General features: G+C 42.2%; 1 long non-coding RNA gene and 1 pseudogene across 1 annotated transcript; one reads left to right on the top strand and one right to left on the bottom strand.

The window, feature by feature from the left end:
- Positions 1-617: 617 nt before the first annotated feature.
- LOC102552448 (uncharacterized) lies at positions 618-9,755 on the bottom strand. The gene is made up of 2 exons (XR_010066093.1): positions 7,039-9,755; positions 618-5,000 (listed from the first exon to the last, which is right to left on the bottom strand). It is a non-coding gene; the product is annotated as an uncharacterized LOC102552448 (long non-coding RNA).
- Positions 9,756-12,366: 2,611 nt separating this feature from the next.
- On the top strand, positions 12,367-15,102 carry Vil1-ps1 (villin 1, pseudogene 1; annotated as a pseudogene).
- Positions 15,103-15,354: the final 252 nt, after the last annotated feature.

Raw genomic sequence — 15,354 nt, 5'->3', positions numbered from 1 at the left:
CAAGTGGCTTGAGAGTGTTAAGATTTAAATCCTTTTTGGAGTATCTCTGAGAGTAGTCTGGAAGCAAAATGTTCTCCTCTCAGGATGATGTCATTTGTGAAGCAGGGAAACATGGAGAACTAGTGCTATGCGTGAGTCTTGGGAGGTTGACACTGTAATTGTCAGCGGGAGGTCGTCGATGTAGATCACGCTTAAGAAAGGTGATCCATGGTAGAAAGATAGATCACCTTAAAGAAAGAAATGAGGAACAAGGGAAGGAATGAAGGGAAGGAATGAAAGGAAGGGAGGAAGAAAGGAAGGAAGAAAGGAAGGAAGGAAGGAAGGAAGGAAGGAAGGAAGGAAGGAAGGAAGGAAGGATGGATACAGAAGGTAGGCATCTTTCTATTTCCCCATATGCTAACCCAAGGAATCCTCTGTGCTTTTCCTGGGTAAGGAAGAGGAAGAATTGGTATCTTTGAAAGGAGTGTGGCTTCTTCAGTGGGTCTCACTCTTACAAGATAAGGTGAAATAATTAATTAATTTGTGTCAAATTAACGTTGAAAGTCTTTTCTGCATTGTAATGTTATCAGTCCTGTGTATCAGTTGAGTTTGAAATGTGTATTTAGTTTCCTGGTGACTTAGAGCTGAGGTGCTTCTGGTTGTGACAACAGGAGCCACAACTATTTGTTTTGCATTTCAGATGTGATCCATAAAAGTTGTGGACAATAACTTTGATTGATCACACAAACTCTCGGCATTTGGGTTATCTCTCGTATCATTGTTTTGTTATTGATGTTTTCACTGAAATTTCAGCTACACGTTTGTGCACATGAATACTTGTGTTTACCAAAGATCTAAGGCATTTGGTTAATTAGCCCAAATACCACGAGCTATGTGTAAAGTAATAGAGAAAAGCTTTAAGATCTCAATAGCATCAACTGTGTAAATTAAATCAAAATACCTTCCCTATTATTTATGAACCCACAGGAGACTTTAAACTCTAGTAGATGGATGCTAAATGCCTAGGCCCACTTAACTTATTAATGTGTGAATTACATTTATGTTTTTAGTTTATATGCAAAGAAATGTGATTATTTTATAATAAATATTTTTATTATAATAATGATGTGGTCTTACAAAATTCCTTTCTTGAATAATCTCAAAGTACAATGAACAATTTCAACTAAAGGCATTCCTCACTTTTTTCTTTAGATATAACTCATCTATACATTTCTCATAGGCTTTGACAAGTATTAAAGCACCTTTAAAATTCTAATTTTAAGACAAACGTGTTTTAGAGTAGTTCAGAATTTGTGATTGTCATCTCTTACTTGTTTATATAACATGCAGAACTAAAACATGTTTACCTATAAGTATTTATTCAATAACTGTTTGGCAATGCATGTTTCCTAAAATTCTCATGTTGCCCTTTCTTTCATTTTTGTTAATTATTTTATTTATTTACATCCCAAATGTTGCCCCAACTTCCTGGTCACCCCTCCATGAGTTCTTCAACTCATTACCCCTTCCTTTTGCTTCTCACTTACTTACCTACTTCCACCTCACCCACTAGCATCCCCCTTCCCTGAGGCATTAAGTTTCTACAGGATTAAGAGCATCACTTCCCGCTGAGGCCAGAGAAGGCAGTCCTCTGTTACATATGTAGTGGGGGCCATGGACCAGTCCATGTATGCTCTTTGACTGGTGGCTTAGTCTCTGGTAGTTCTAAGGGGTCCGTTTAGTTGATACTGTTGTTCTTCCTATGGGGTTGAAATCCCCTTCAGGTCCTTTAGTCCTTCCCCTAGCTTTTTCATAGGAATCCAATGGTTGGTTTAAATATCTGCATCTGTCTCTGCTAGCTGCTGATAGAGCCTCTCAGAGGACAACCATGTTAGGCTCCTGTCTTCCAGCCCAACATGGCATCATTAATAGAATAGAATCAGGGTTTGGTGCCTGCATATGGGATACACTGGGTGGCTTTTCCTTCAGTCTTTCCTCCATTTTTGTTCCTGTATTTTACGTTACTTTTTCTAACCTCACTTAATGTGAGATTACACATTTGCATGCACACTGCAAAGTTTAAAAATACTAACCTAGATAATTTAAATTCCCAAATAACCTTGGCTTAAGAATCTGCATGATAATAACTAAGAGATCAAATAGAAATTACTAAATTAGGGCTAACAGGACAGCTTATGGGTAAAGGTAACCTTTACCACGTCTGAGATCTGAGTTCAGTCTCCGTAACCATCACAGTAGAAGAAAAGAACAGCATGCACACTGCTACATGTGAACACACAACACATAAACACATAAGCATATGTGCATGCTCAACACATAAAACAAATAGAAAGGTAATAATATGAAGAAAGAATTGCTAAGTTGAATCATGCATGGCTATTGTCATCTTTGTTATATAGTACCTTGTTTTACTAACACAATCCTTGTCTGCCTTTAAACAATCTACTTTGCTCCCATCATAGCATTTTTACATGGTGTGTTAGTTATTTTTCTATTGCTGTGATAAAGTCACATTGATTAAGACAATAGAGGTTGGCTTATTTGGAGCTTGTAGTTCCTGGGAGTTAGGTGACTGTCACTATCACGGTAGGGAACATGGCAGCAGGCAGACATTCATGGTTCTGGAGCAGTAGTTGAGAGCTCACATTATAATTTACAGACAGGAAATAGACTTTACTAAGAATGACTGGAAGCTCTCGAAGACCAGCCCCACAGCACATCTCCTCCAACAAGACCGTATCTTCTAATCCTTCCCGAACAGTACCTCCAACTGTAGATGGAGTATTTAAACATGAAAGTCAATATGGGACTCTTCTCATCCAAACCACCCTATTCCACTCTCTGACCCCATAGGTTTGTGCCCATAGAATGCAAAATAGATTTAATCCATCTTCAAAAGTCTCTATAATCTTTCGCAGTCTCAACACAGTTTGAAGGCCCAAAGTCTCTTCTGAACTCAAAGTAGTCTCTTAATTGCAACCTCCTGTAAAATGAAGTACTAAATCACATACTTTCAATATACAATGCCATTGAATACATATTATCATTCCAAAATGGGAGAAATGATGACATAGTGAGGAAATACCAGACCAAAGCAAGACCCACCAGGGCAAATTCCAAATCCTTGAAGCTCCATGTCCCATGTCAAAGGGCTTAGATGACTTCACCCTTCTGGATTTGCTTATTCCAGATCACATCTTTCTCTTGGACTGGTTTTTGTTGAGGTTTGGGCTGTTGCTATGCATTGTATTGCTAAATTCTCTGCCCGAAGGTATGGGCCTACTCAAGTTTATAAGCTTTTTGTTGTGCAAACCTTGTACCTTGATTTAAAACTTGGTTAAATAAAATTGGCAACAGCCAATTACTAGAAGGATTGGAGGTAGATGGGTTTGGAATGACCTGGTTGGGTGGGGAGGAATGAGGAGAAAGAAGATGGGAGAGAGGAGGAAGCTGCCATGAGGGGCAAGGAACCAAGAGCACAAGGCCAAGAGAACCAGCCAGTATCTGGGGGACACCACTGGGGAGGTAGCCAGGCCAGCAGCTAGAAGAGTAGATTAGGAGTTACATCCCCCCCCAGTAATTGTCAAAGCCAAATAAAATAACCATATTCTACTCCCTGTCTCATGGCTCTGACATCTCCAACATCTTGAAGTCCCCAACACAATCCAGGCATCATTTTAACAGCTTCATGCAAAGGCCTCTCAGGACCTCAATACAGAGACTCCCCGGCCACATGCCTGGCATCAATAAGTCTCCATAACTTTTGAGGGAGAGTCTACATTCTCTTCACGCTTCCACTATTCTGAAGCCAGAACCATGTGACCTACGTCACCAAACCTGCCTGACCCGTGCGTGAATCACGTTTCAACAGCTTTCATTTGTTGTTTCTTAGAGGTACATGTGGGACTGTGAAAGGTAGCTTGGTCTCCAGTTGAGCTAAGGCTTGATACCCCGGAAACCCCGAAGGGACAGTAGGCACTTCACCTGTTTCCGGGCAACAGGCTTCTGTCACTAGCTGCATCCCCCCCATAGATTTGTGGCCAGCAGTCACATAAGGGAATGGCCCAAGCCCCTCTATATGTAGAGAATGTGACCTGTGGTCACATAGACTGAAGACAGTTCTCCATTTTAATGAGGTACCTAAAGGCCTGGAGAGTTAGCCAATAAGATTTCCTTCCCAGACATTCCTGCCTGCAAAAGGTATTTAATCTCAGCCCACCCTGAGAAGTGGGGTATGATTTTACACATGCACTTTCTGCCCTGACAATAAATGCCTTAAAACCACGGACTCTCTCTTTTTACCAGGATCCACCAAGGGGAGCCACAGAGAAGGTCTTCGCCTATAGAGCAGCAGCAGTCTAGTCCTCCCATAGAAGGCCTCTCTGTGCTCCCAGCCACAACCACCACCAAGCTCAAGCCCACCACCATCAAGCCAAGACCAAGGACTAGTCCTGCAGGACCAGTTAGAGCTCCTCCCTTTCCCCTCCATTCCCAAGACAGATCCAGCCTGTAGGGCTCCCCTCCATTCTCGGCTCTTCTGCAGCTTCCAGTGGCACCTGGGTGCCCACGAGCCTGAGAACCAGACAGTTACAGGCCTGGAGACCCCAAGCCAGCTCCAGCTGTCCTGTGCCTCAGATTGTGTTTTCTCACGCCCAGAGCGGTGCCCTACAGCCCAACACCTGTCTGGTAATAGCGTGGGGCAAGCACTGCCAGCTCCCTTGTCCTGACTCCCCAAGTGACACACTGAGCCCTGTGGTGGAGCAGACTCAGGAGGACCCATGACTCTAAAGTATGAAACTTCCTGAGGCCTTTTCCTTTTCTACTTTGGAAGCTTGGCGTCCTCTTTTAATTCCAGTGTGAATCGGGAATCTTCTTAATCTCTTTGTCAGTTTCAGAATAAGCCTTGGCTCCAACAGCAAATTTTCTGGTGCTTTTCTGTCTTCAAGTTGTACCCACCTTGCATTTCCTTGTGTCTCACTCGCTCCTTTCTCACTGTATACCTGCACGACAGTGGCGACAAGTCACCTCAGAAGAGTCAATATTAGGCTGCCTTGACATCTTTTCTACCAAATAAATTACCATCACTTTTTAACTTGGTGTTAAAATTCTAAGGATGAAAGTAGAAGTCAGCCACACTCTTTGCCAGAATACCTCAAGAGCAGGTCTTTAGCCCAGTTGCTAAAATTCTTCCCTTCTGACCTCTTGAGCTAGACCTCAGTAGTCCACAATGTTCTCTGAACTTTTGTGTGGAGAGCTTTTGGGGCCGCTTCTATGAAGTTTGTAGGAATTTGATATTGGGCTAGGAAAGTAAAGTAGGCTCAAGGTAAATACAGCCAAGGAATGTATTATATTCCTTGTATCCTGGTAATCCCTTAGACACAGTGACCATGGGATTTTTTTATTGCCTTGTTTGATTACTTTGATTATTGCCTTGTTTGTTCCTTGACTACTTTGCTTATGCCTTAGGATTGGCCATATTCTTTGTATGTACCTCAAATGATATAAAAGCAGACTGGAAAAAATAAATCCCAAATCAGCTTCAGAACTGGCGAGGGTCATGTGTTGTCTAATTGTCTTTTTCTTTTCAATCCTCACTCCCTCCCTGGAGACCCCATTGACTGACTGAGCTGGTTGGTCACTTTCGTTTTCTAATCTCCTGATAGTATGGCTCATTAGGTTTGGTTTGTAGTGTTGTTTCTCTGGCCCAAACCCCTAAAACTTCTGCATTCCTCCAGAAACCAGCATGGACATGTCTGTCACAGTAATAGCCCGATGTCTGCTTCAAAATTCTGTATTATTTACTTTTTTATTGCTGTGATAAAGCCCCATGACTAAGGCAACTTATAGACGGAAAGGTTTACTTATGGTTAGCAGGATGCTAGGAGTCTTTCACCACCAGAAAGCATGGCAGCAGGCAAGCACCCATGTCTCTGGAGCAACAGCTCACATCCCAATCTACCAACAGGAAACAGAGGGTACTTTGGGCATAGTGGCTGGCAGAAGGCTTATGAAGCCTCAGAGCCTATCATTCACTGTTACACACTGCTCCCAGAAATGTCACACTTAAGCCTTCCTGAAGGATTTGACCAACTGGAACCAAGTATTCAAACCTATGAGCCTATGAGGACTATTCACATTGAAACCAGAATACAGGACAAGTTTCTGTAAATGGAAAATAGGAAAGGAAGGGAAGGAGTAAGAAAAGTTAGGGTAATGCAATTAGTGGGATGGGTTAACCATAACTAAATTTTGAAATGTTATGAGACCACCAATTTTAAAAACCTTCACAGAGGATCTTTATCAGAAAGAGCATTCCCTGACTACATTTTCTTCTTTCTAGTCGAAGGACACAGTACTTTCTAAGAAAACATGTGTATCTATCTGTCTATTTATGTGTCTATCTATCTATCATATGTCCATTCATTCATTCATCCATCCATCCATCCATCCATCCATCCATCCATCCATCCATGCAACTCTTGTCTCTGTCTCTCTCTTCTATACACACATATACATGCAGGGGCGACTGTACAATTTCCTTGGTTCATGCTGCTCGACAGGTATAAAAACACACTGTAAATACTCAGAACTTTTGCCCATGTATCTTTGCGTACATGAGCAGATGTGTCTGCATGTTCATGCATGTGTGCAAATATATATGTATGTATGTGTGCATGGAGGCCATAGTTCAAGCTGAGGTACTGCACCTCAGGAGCAATTAACCTCTCATTTTTGAGACAGATAGATCTATGGTGACAAGTACAAATCACTATGCCTGGCTTTTTACATGGGTTTTGTTGGATGGAACTCCTATCCTTATCTTTGTTCAAGAAATACTTTATCCATTGTCTTATCTCTCCATCCCAAAATAGTATCTTTTTTTTACTCAAGTCAATGTGTGCCTCCATACAAGATGCTATTTTCTTTAAACAACAAAGGAGCCAGCTGTTTGTGCAGTGGATCCCTAGACCATTTCTCCCACATTTCAAACTTGGTTATACATGGTAAGATTATTTGATCTCAGCTACTGTTACTTACCCAAACAGAGATCATTCAAGCCAGAAGCAGGTCATGAACTTTGAGAATTGCTTTGATGTCCTACTTCACTTTGATGGGCTCAGTTTCATTTGGCCATGCAACCACACTGCAAAGTAGGTGGTGGCATCATCTGCATGCTTTGATCTGGCCTGTGGGCAGAAGAGGGGAGGGACTTCTATTCTTCCACTGGAGCCTGTATAAAAAGTCAAGGAATTTCTACCACAAACGCTTAAAATGAAACATTCTGACCCTCATCACCTTTCTGGTCTCGACGTTCTCTTTCATTCTACATGGTTCTATTTTATCGTTTATAGCCTGAAATTTAGTCACTCAGTGAATAGTCATTGGACAAATGCATTGGTGAACATATGTCCTCAAACCAATCCTTGCTATTAAAACAGATTGGAGCTCTATGACAAATAACTGTACAGGACTTGCACAGGACTTGTACTTTGAGTTATAGTCAAGATGCTCTGCAGTGTTTCAGAGACTACACAATCTGCTTCCAAACCAGTTAATTGTCAGCTGGCTTTTCTCTGATGTTACCTTCATTGATCGCCTTTAACCTTTGAAAATTATCATGTATCCCACAAGAAATTAAAAGTTATAGGAAATAATTTCTGAGGCAATTTCTTGAGCATTGGGTCTAGTTGTCTCAGATTTTATGAGGACTCTTCTTTCTTGCTCACTTGAGCTCTGAGGAAGGCCTACTTTTCTCCAACTATCAATGTCCCTGTTGGAGTTTTTCATTCTTTTCCATGTATAAACTGACATTAAAATGCACTCGAAACAGAAATGTCAACAACTTTGATAATGTGTTGAATCTGGTAAGTGATGTGAAAATGACATAAGCCCACGTAATGACAAATCCATAACAAAACATAGAGTTCATCAACAAAATATAAGACTTGTTTTACTACTTTCATTTAATATAGTGGTAGTAACATAGGAGTGATATCAAATAATGCAGTACAGCTGGAAATTATTTATTAGGATATTGCCTATCATAAATGTAAATGACTGACTTAATACCTAAGCTTGTTTATTGAATGCAAATCCAGAGATTTGATTTGTCTCACAAAGCTATGCCTTCCTGGCTAGTTCTGGCCACTAAATATAGCTTGACATTTGGTAGAATTTCACTCCTTTTAGTCTTTTCCCCTTAAATTTGCTTCCAAAAATAATAAATTTTATTTGGGTTAAAACTTAAGAGAGGGGTTAAAAATTCAAAAATTTTAGAAGCTATATTTTCTTATTACAGAATAACTCTACTACTCTCTCTCATAACTTTCAAATTAATTCCTTTAATCAGCCTTTTCACGCTATCACTATAAGCAAAAATTCCTTTAATAATTTCCTAATATCTAAGATACTGTCATTTATACAATGTTTATGGTTTTCTACAACCCAGCCTAACAGATCAGTCTTGCAATTTCTATGTGTTCAATATACAGTCTTCTGAACACATACATTTCTCTCAGTCTTAAACACCTTTCTTTCTTCTCCTTTGTCTTAGTACTATTCAGACTCATAGACCCATCTTAAATCCCAACCCCATTGACAGTGCATCCCAGCCTCCCCTAAACTCTCAAATGGTCAGGACCACTTTAGTATTTAACACACAATTCCCAAGGTTGTTGCTTAAATGTTACAGGTAAATATACAGCAAAAATCTAGCTGGGGTCTTTCTTAGTCATTGTCTACACTATTAATTGAGGCAGTCATTTACTCGAATACAAAGCTCACCAGTATGGATAGGCAGGGAAGCCAGATTGCTTTGATGATCTCTTGTGTCTACCTTCTGAACACTAGAATTATAGGTAGGCCTCCAAGCTCTACATTTATGTGGGATCTGGGGATCCAAACTCTCGTCTTCATGCTTATATAGCAAATGTTTTAACCGCCCAGCAATCTTCCCAGGCGTCTCTTGTGTAGATAGGCTCATGCATGAGACATCATGTATATGGAGGGGATCAGACAATAACTTGTGAGAACTTGCTCTCTTCTTGGGAACCTTGCATTCCAGGCATTTAACTTAGATCTTCAAGATTGTATAGGCAGTGTTCTTAGCCTAAGGACCATCTTGCTAGCCCTTATCTTAATATTTTTATGACTATAGGTTTTATGAATCTTAGAAATAATCTTTATTTACTTTCCTGTGGGCTGTAGCTATAATATACACACACAACTAAGCAAGTTTATTACACAATCAACACTTGCTCTTTGCTCTGAAGGGACTTGGAGTCCCATTGAAACTTTGAAAAGTCAAAAACTGAGTTTATGAGATGTTAAAGTTTTATCAACAGTTTAAATTAATAATTCAGGAGATGCAATAATCCCTAACATACTCATGAAATGTATTAATAGTAATTAATGTGAAAATTTCCAGAATGAATGTGATTTCAGGCTAGTATGTCTCATAGATAGGGGGCATTTCTGTGGGGAAGTAGAAGGACCATTGAAGAAAGTATCTCAGAATGCTGCAAAGGATTACAGAGATACTTTGAGAGTCTGGATATGGTTCCTCAGGTACCAACAAGACATTCACTAAGATGGCAGTGTATAAAAAAATGGAATTATTGACTAAAATCTCAACATTATATATCTTACAGTTTATTTTCAAAATACAATGCAGTGAGCATTAAAATATGCTAACACTGAGATTTAACTTAATATTTAAGGAATCTTGCATGTGCTGATTGGTGAATGTAAACAATAGATCTCACCCACGTGTCAGAGCCGTGCATCCTGTAGACTCTCACACCAGCTGCCTAGATTTCCTCCCAGTTCTGATGCCTCAGTTTTCTAGTCTGAGTTGCTGTTACAATCTCATCCTTATAGAATATCTATGAAAATGAAAGAGGTTCTCACATATAAAAAGATGTTACTAGTGTTTGATACATGCAATACTTTATATAGACAGCATTCATTTATCAAATGTGTTGTTTAATTGACATTGTACCTTGTGGTAAATTCCTACAGTAATACCTATAGTCTTTCAGATTCGAAGTCATGCAACGTTAACTTGGCCTATGTCAGTGACAGCATCAGATCTGCTCTATTGTAACCTGCTGCTCGATTGTGACCTTTGAGCTACACCTCTGGCTGAAAGTATGGTCTGCGATCCAACAGTGCTGGAAAGATGGGAATCTGACTCAGAATTCGGCCTGTTTCAAAATCTGTCCAATCAAGAGCTGAGGCCTGTCAACACCCTTAGGAGCATGAGGCTGCACTCTCCTGACTACAGAGAAGCCAGCTAGCTCACTGCACATTCTAAACACACATACAAAAGTCTACCACAGCCTCAGGCAGATAAGGGCAAAAAGCAGCCACATTCTTTACCAAAGTACAATAAAAAAAAAGTTCTCTACCCCACATACTATAATTTTTCTTCTCTGGAGCCTCTATAGTCAGGCTTCCACAGTTCAAATCACCCTCAGCACCAACGTCCTCCATCTTCCTACTGGTATGACCTACTAAGCCCCACTTAAAGCACTCCACTGTTTTCCAAATCCAAAGTCCCAAAATCCACATTCTTCTAAACAAAAATGTGATCAGGCCTGTCACAGCAATGCCTTAGTCCCTGGTACCAACTTCTGTCTTAGGGATTTCATCACTATAAAAAGAAACTATGACCAAGGCAGACATTTAAATGGAACTGGCTTACAGGTTCAGAGGTTCAGTTCAGTATCATCATGGCAGGAAGCACAGCAGCATTCAGACAGGCATGGCAGGAGGAGCTGAGAGTTCTCCATCTTCATCCAAAGGAAGCCAGGAATAGACCGTTTTCCAGGTAGCCAGAAGGGTCACAAAGCCAACCCCCACAGTGACACACTTCCTCCAACAAGGCCACACCTACTCCAACAAGGCCACACCCACTCTAACAGGGACACACTTCCTATTAATGCCACTCTGTGGACCAAGCACGTTCAAACCACCACACTACCAAAAGCAATCTACAGTTTCAATGAAATTCCCATCAAAATTCCAACACAATTCTTTACAGATTTTGAAAGAACAATACTCAACTTCATACGGAAAAACAAAACAAAACAAACAAAAAAAGCCTACCACACCACCATGACCACAATAGATGTTCAGTGACTCTTTACTGAAAAGAGAAAAACAGGCTCAATTCATTAGATTAACAATTAGGCTTTAGTTATTCCCTGGGTTGTCTTTGCTCTTAAATATCATATTTCACCTTGTGAAAGCAGGCCTCCAAATGATAACAAATACATGCTTCTTAAAAGCCTTTGAAAACAGGACTTTGGTTTGCTTGAGAGCAGAGATAATTGTCTTGTGTTCCTAGACTATTTCATGGTGGTCCATTGTACATATCTTGCAAGCTCTGCAGTCAGATCTTACAGCAATTTTTACATCGTCCAAATAGCGCCAGTTAGAATCTCCTTTTACTATGAATTAATTTGAGTGAGTTTACTATGGGGATGAAATTAGCTATTGAATTTGTAGAAACAATTTCTTAATTTGAGAAAACACCATTGATTTGGACATCTCAACTATATTTTCCAGTGGCCATAAATGTCTATCTCACATATTAGACTAGAAATTAGTTCTACTAGATTTTATTTTATCCCTGAACTCTTTCTAGGTTAAACAAGTATCCAAAACAAGCACCATAAGTAGCCCAAAAAAATCTATTGAACTTTTAATTCTGAACACTTCATATTAATTAATTCATTTATCATCACAAGACTTCATTATATTAACTCCTTTATATTAATCGATTCCTTTTATTCTTACAATAACTGTAGTATTATTCTCTTCATGTGACAGATAGGAAAGCTACAGAGCTGTTGGGTAAGAGGAAGCTAACAGTGGAAGCAAAGTCTTCACTCTGTATAAATAGTCCCCTAAAAACATTACCTGAGATAGCACCAAATCAGAACAATGTCTAAGGTCAGTCCAAAGTTGACCTATGGAGGAGAAGAACACTGGCACTTCTTGATCATCAGCTAAGTCTCTAGAGTACTTCAGATATCTCAGGAAAGAACTGCATATATGCTGAACCATCACAACTTCAGGATTCTGTGAGGAATTGTACTAGGATTTTGATGGGAATTGCATTGAGTCTGTAGACCCAATTGCTTTTGGTAGGAGGGTCATTTTTACTATACAAATCATACCAATACATGAGCATGGAAGATCTTTCCATCTTCTGATATTCTTTTCAATTTCTTCAATGTCTTAATGTTTTTGTCACAGAAGTTTTTCCTTGATTGGTTAGAATTACGTTAAGGTATTTTATAGTATGTGATGCTATTGCCAAAGGTCTTTGTCTCTGATTTCTTTCTGTTGATTTGTCATTTGTATATTAAGAAGGCTTATAATTTTTGTGAATTAATTTTGTATCTACCTACTTTTCTGAAAATGTTTATTATATTAACTAGAAGAGTTCCTCAGTGACATTTTTAGGGTCACTTAAATATACTTTCATATCATCTAGTAAAGATATTTTGGGCCACAACTTCCTAAGATCTCCCAGGTGGTGGCTGCCTCTTCCAGACAGGCTCATCCACCATGACTAAACTGACTGCCCAAGTCAAAGACTCTCTCAACAACACCACTCCAGGAATACAAATATGGAGGATAGAGGCTATGCAGATGGTGCCGGTTCCCCAGCACCTTTGGAGCTTCTTCGATGGTGACTGCTATGAAGTCCTGGCTATCCACAAGACCAGCAGCACCCTCTCCTATGATATCCACTACTGGATTGGCCAGGACTCGTCCCAGGACGAGCAGGGGGCAGCTGCCATCTACACAACACAGATGGATGACTACCTGAAGGGCCGGGCTGTCCAGCACCGTGAGGTCCAAGGCCATGAGAGCGACACTTCCCGGAGCTACTTCAAGCAAGTCCTTGTGATCTGGAAAGGGGGCGTGGCTTCTGGCTTGAAGCACTTAGAAACAAACTCCTGCGGTGTCCAGCGACTGTTGCATGTCAAGGGCAAGAGGAATGTGCTGGCTGGAGAGGTGGAAATGTCCTAGAAGTTTCAACAGAGGGGATGTCTTCCTGCTGGACCTTGGGAAGCTTACCATCCAGTGGAATGGGCCTGAGAGTAACTGCATGGAGAGACTTCGTGGCATGACTTTGGCCAAAGAGATCCGAGACCAGGAGCAGGGTGGACGCACCTACGTAGGCGTGGTGGATCGGGAGAAGGAAGGGGACTCCCTACAGTTGATGGCAATTATGATCCACATGCTGGGCCCACGCAAGGAACTGAAGGCTGCAATTTCTGATTCAGTGGTGGAGCCGGCTGCTAAGGCTGCACTCAAGCTGTACCATGTGTCTGATTCAGAAGGAAAAATAGTTGTTAGAGAAGTTGCTACTTGGCCACTCACACAGGACTTGCTCAGTCATGAGGACTGTTACATCCTGGACCAGGGAGGCCTGAAGATCTTTGTGTGGAAGGGAAAAAATGCCAATGCCCAGGAGCGGAGTGGAGCCATGAACCAAGCCTTGAACTTCATCAAAGCCAAGCAGTACCCACCTAGCATGCAGGTTGAGGTACAGAACAATAGGGCCGAGTCTGCCATTTTCCAGCAGCTTTTCCAGAAGTGGACAGTGCCCAATCGGACCTCAGGCCTCGGCAAGACCCACACAGTGGGCTCTGTGGCCAAGGTGGAACCGGTGAAGTTTGATGCTCTGTCCATGCACGTACAGCCTCAAGTGGCTGCCCAGCAGAAAATGGTGGATGACAGGAGTGGGGAAGTGCAGGTGTGGCGCATCAAGGACTTAGAGCTGGTGCCTGTGGAGTCCAAGTGCTGGGCCATTTCTACGGTGGCGACTGCTACCTACTACTCTACACCTACCTCATAGGCGAGAAGGAACACTACTTGCTGTATATCTGGCAGGGCAGCCAGGCCAGCCAGGATGAAATTGCAGCCTCGGTTTACCAAGCTGTCAACCTGGACTAGAGGTACAACGACGAGCCAGTGCAGATCCGGGTCACAAAGGGCAAGTATCCGCCTCACCTCATGTCTATCTTCAAGGGGCGCATGGTGGTTTATCAGGGAGGCACCTCCTGAAAGAACAACGTGGAGCACGTGCCCTCTACAAGGCTGTTTCAGGTCCGAGGGAACAGTGCTGATAACACCAAGGCTTTTGAGGTTACAGCCCGGGCTACCTTCCTCAACTCCAGTGACGTCTTCATACTCAAGACTCCGTCCTGCTGCTATACCTGTGGTGTGGAAAGGGTTGTAGTGGGGATGAGCGGCAGATGGCCAAGATGGCTGCTGATACCATCTCTCGGACAGAGAAGCAAGTGGTGGTCGAGGGGCAGGAGCCAGCCAACTTCTGGATGGCTCTGGGTGGGAAGGTGCCCTATGCCAACACCAAGAGGCTGCAGGAGGAAAACCAAGTCATCACTCCTCGGCTCTTTGAGTGCTCCAACCAGACCGGGCGCTTTCTGGCCACAGAGATTTTTGACTTCACTCAGGAGGACCTGGAAGAGGAGGATGTGTTCCTATTGGTTGTCTGGGACCAGGTCTTCTGGATAGGGAAACGCGCCAATGAGGAAGAAAAGAAGGCTGCAGCTACAACTGCACAGGAATACCTCAAGATCCATCCCGAAACAGAGACCCTGAGACCCCTATCATTGTGGTGAAGCAGGGGCACGAGCCCCCCACCTTCACAGGCTGGTTCCTGGCTTGGGATCCCTTCAAGTGGAGTAACACCAAATCTTATGATGACCTCAAGGCCGAGCTGGGAAACTCTGGGGACTGAAGCCAGATTGCTGATGAGGTTATGAGCCCCAAAGTGGACGTTTTCACTGCCAATACCAGCTTCAGTTCTGGGCCCTTGCCCATCTTTCCCCTGGAGCAGCTGGTAAACAAGCCTGTGGAGGAGCTCCCTGAGGGTGTGGATCCCACCAGGAAGGAGGAGCACCTGTCCACTGAAGATTTCACTAAGGCTTTGGGGATGACTCCAGCTGCCTTCTCTGCCCTGCCTGGATGGAAGCAACAAAACCTCAAGAAAGAAAAAGGACTGTTTTGAGAACTGAAGCTCAGCGTCCAATAGCTCCTAAGCTCCTACCCGGCCTTCAACCCCCACCCCTGCCCCCCACCGCCATTACTGACTTTAGTCCTGTGTCAGTTGAAAATGTCCAATTGTATCTGTGAACCACAGTGTGAAAGTTCCTTCTGTTCATAATAGTAATCTGCCCATTCCTTCAGAAATATGCCACAGCCCAGTGGAGTCTTGTTCTAGAGTTTTCTTTCCTTAGAGCAGCTGAGTACTCTAGGAGACACTAGCACCTGGGCTTTTCTCTCTCAGCTTATCCCTCACAGCAAGGA

Source organism: Rattus norvegicus, chromosome 4 (assembly GCF_036323735.1).
Source record: "Rattus norvegicus strain BN/NHsdMcwi chromosome 4, GRCr8, whole genome shotgun sequence".
NCBI classification, from domain to species: domain Eukaryota; kingdom Metazoa; phylum Chordata; class Mammalia; order Rodentia; family Muridae; genus Rattus; species Rattus norvegicus.
This window is presented reverse-complemented; position numbering and strand designations above follow the sequence as displayed.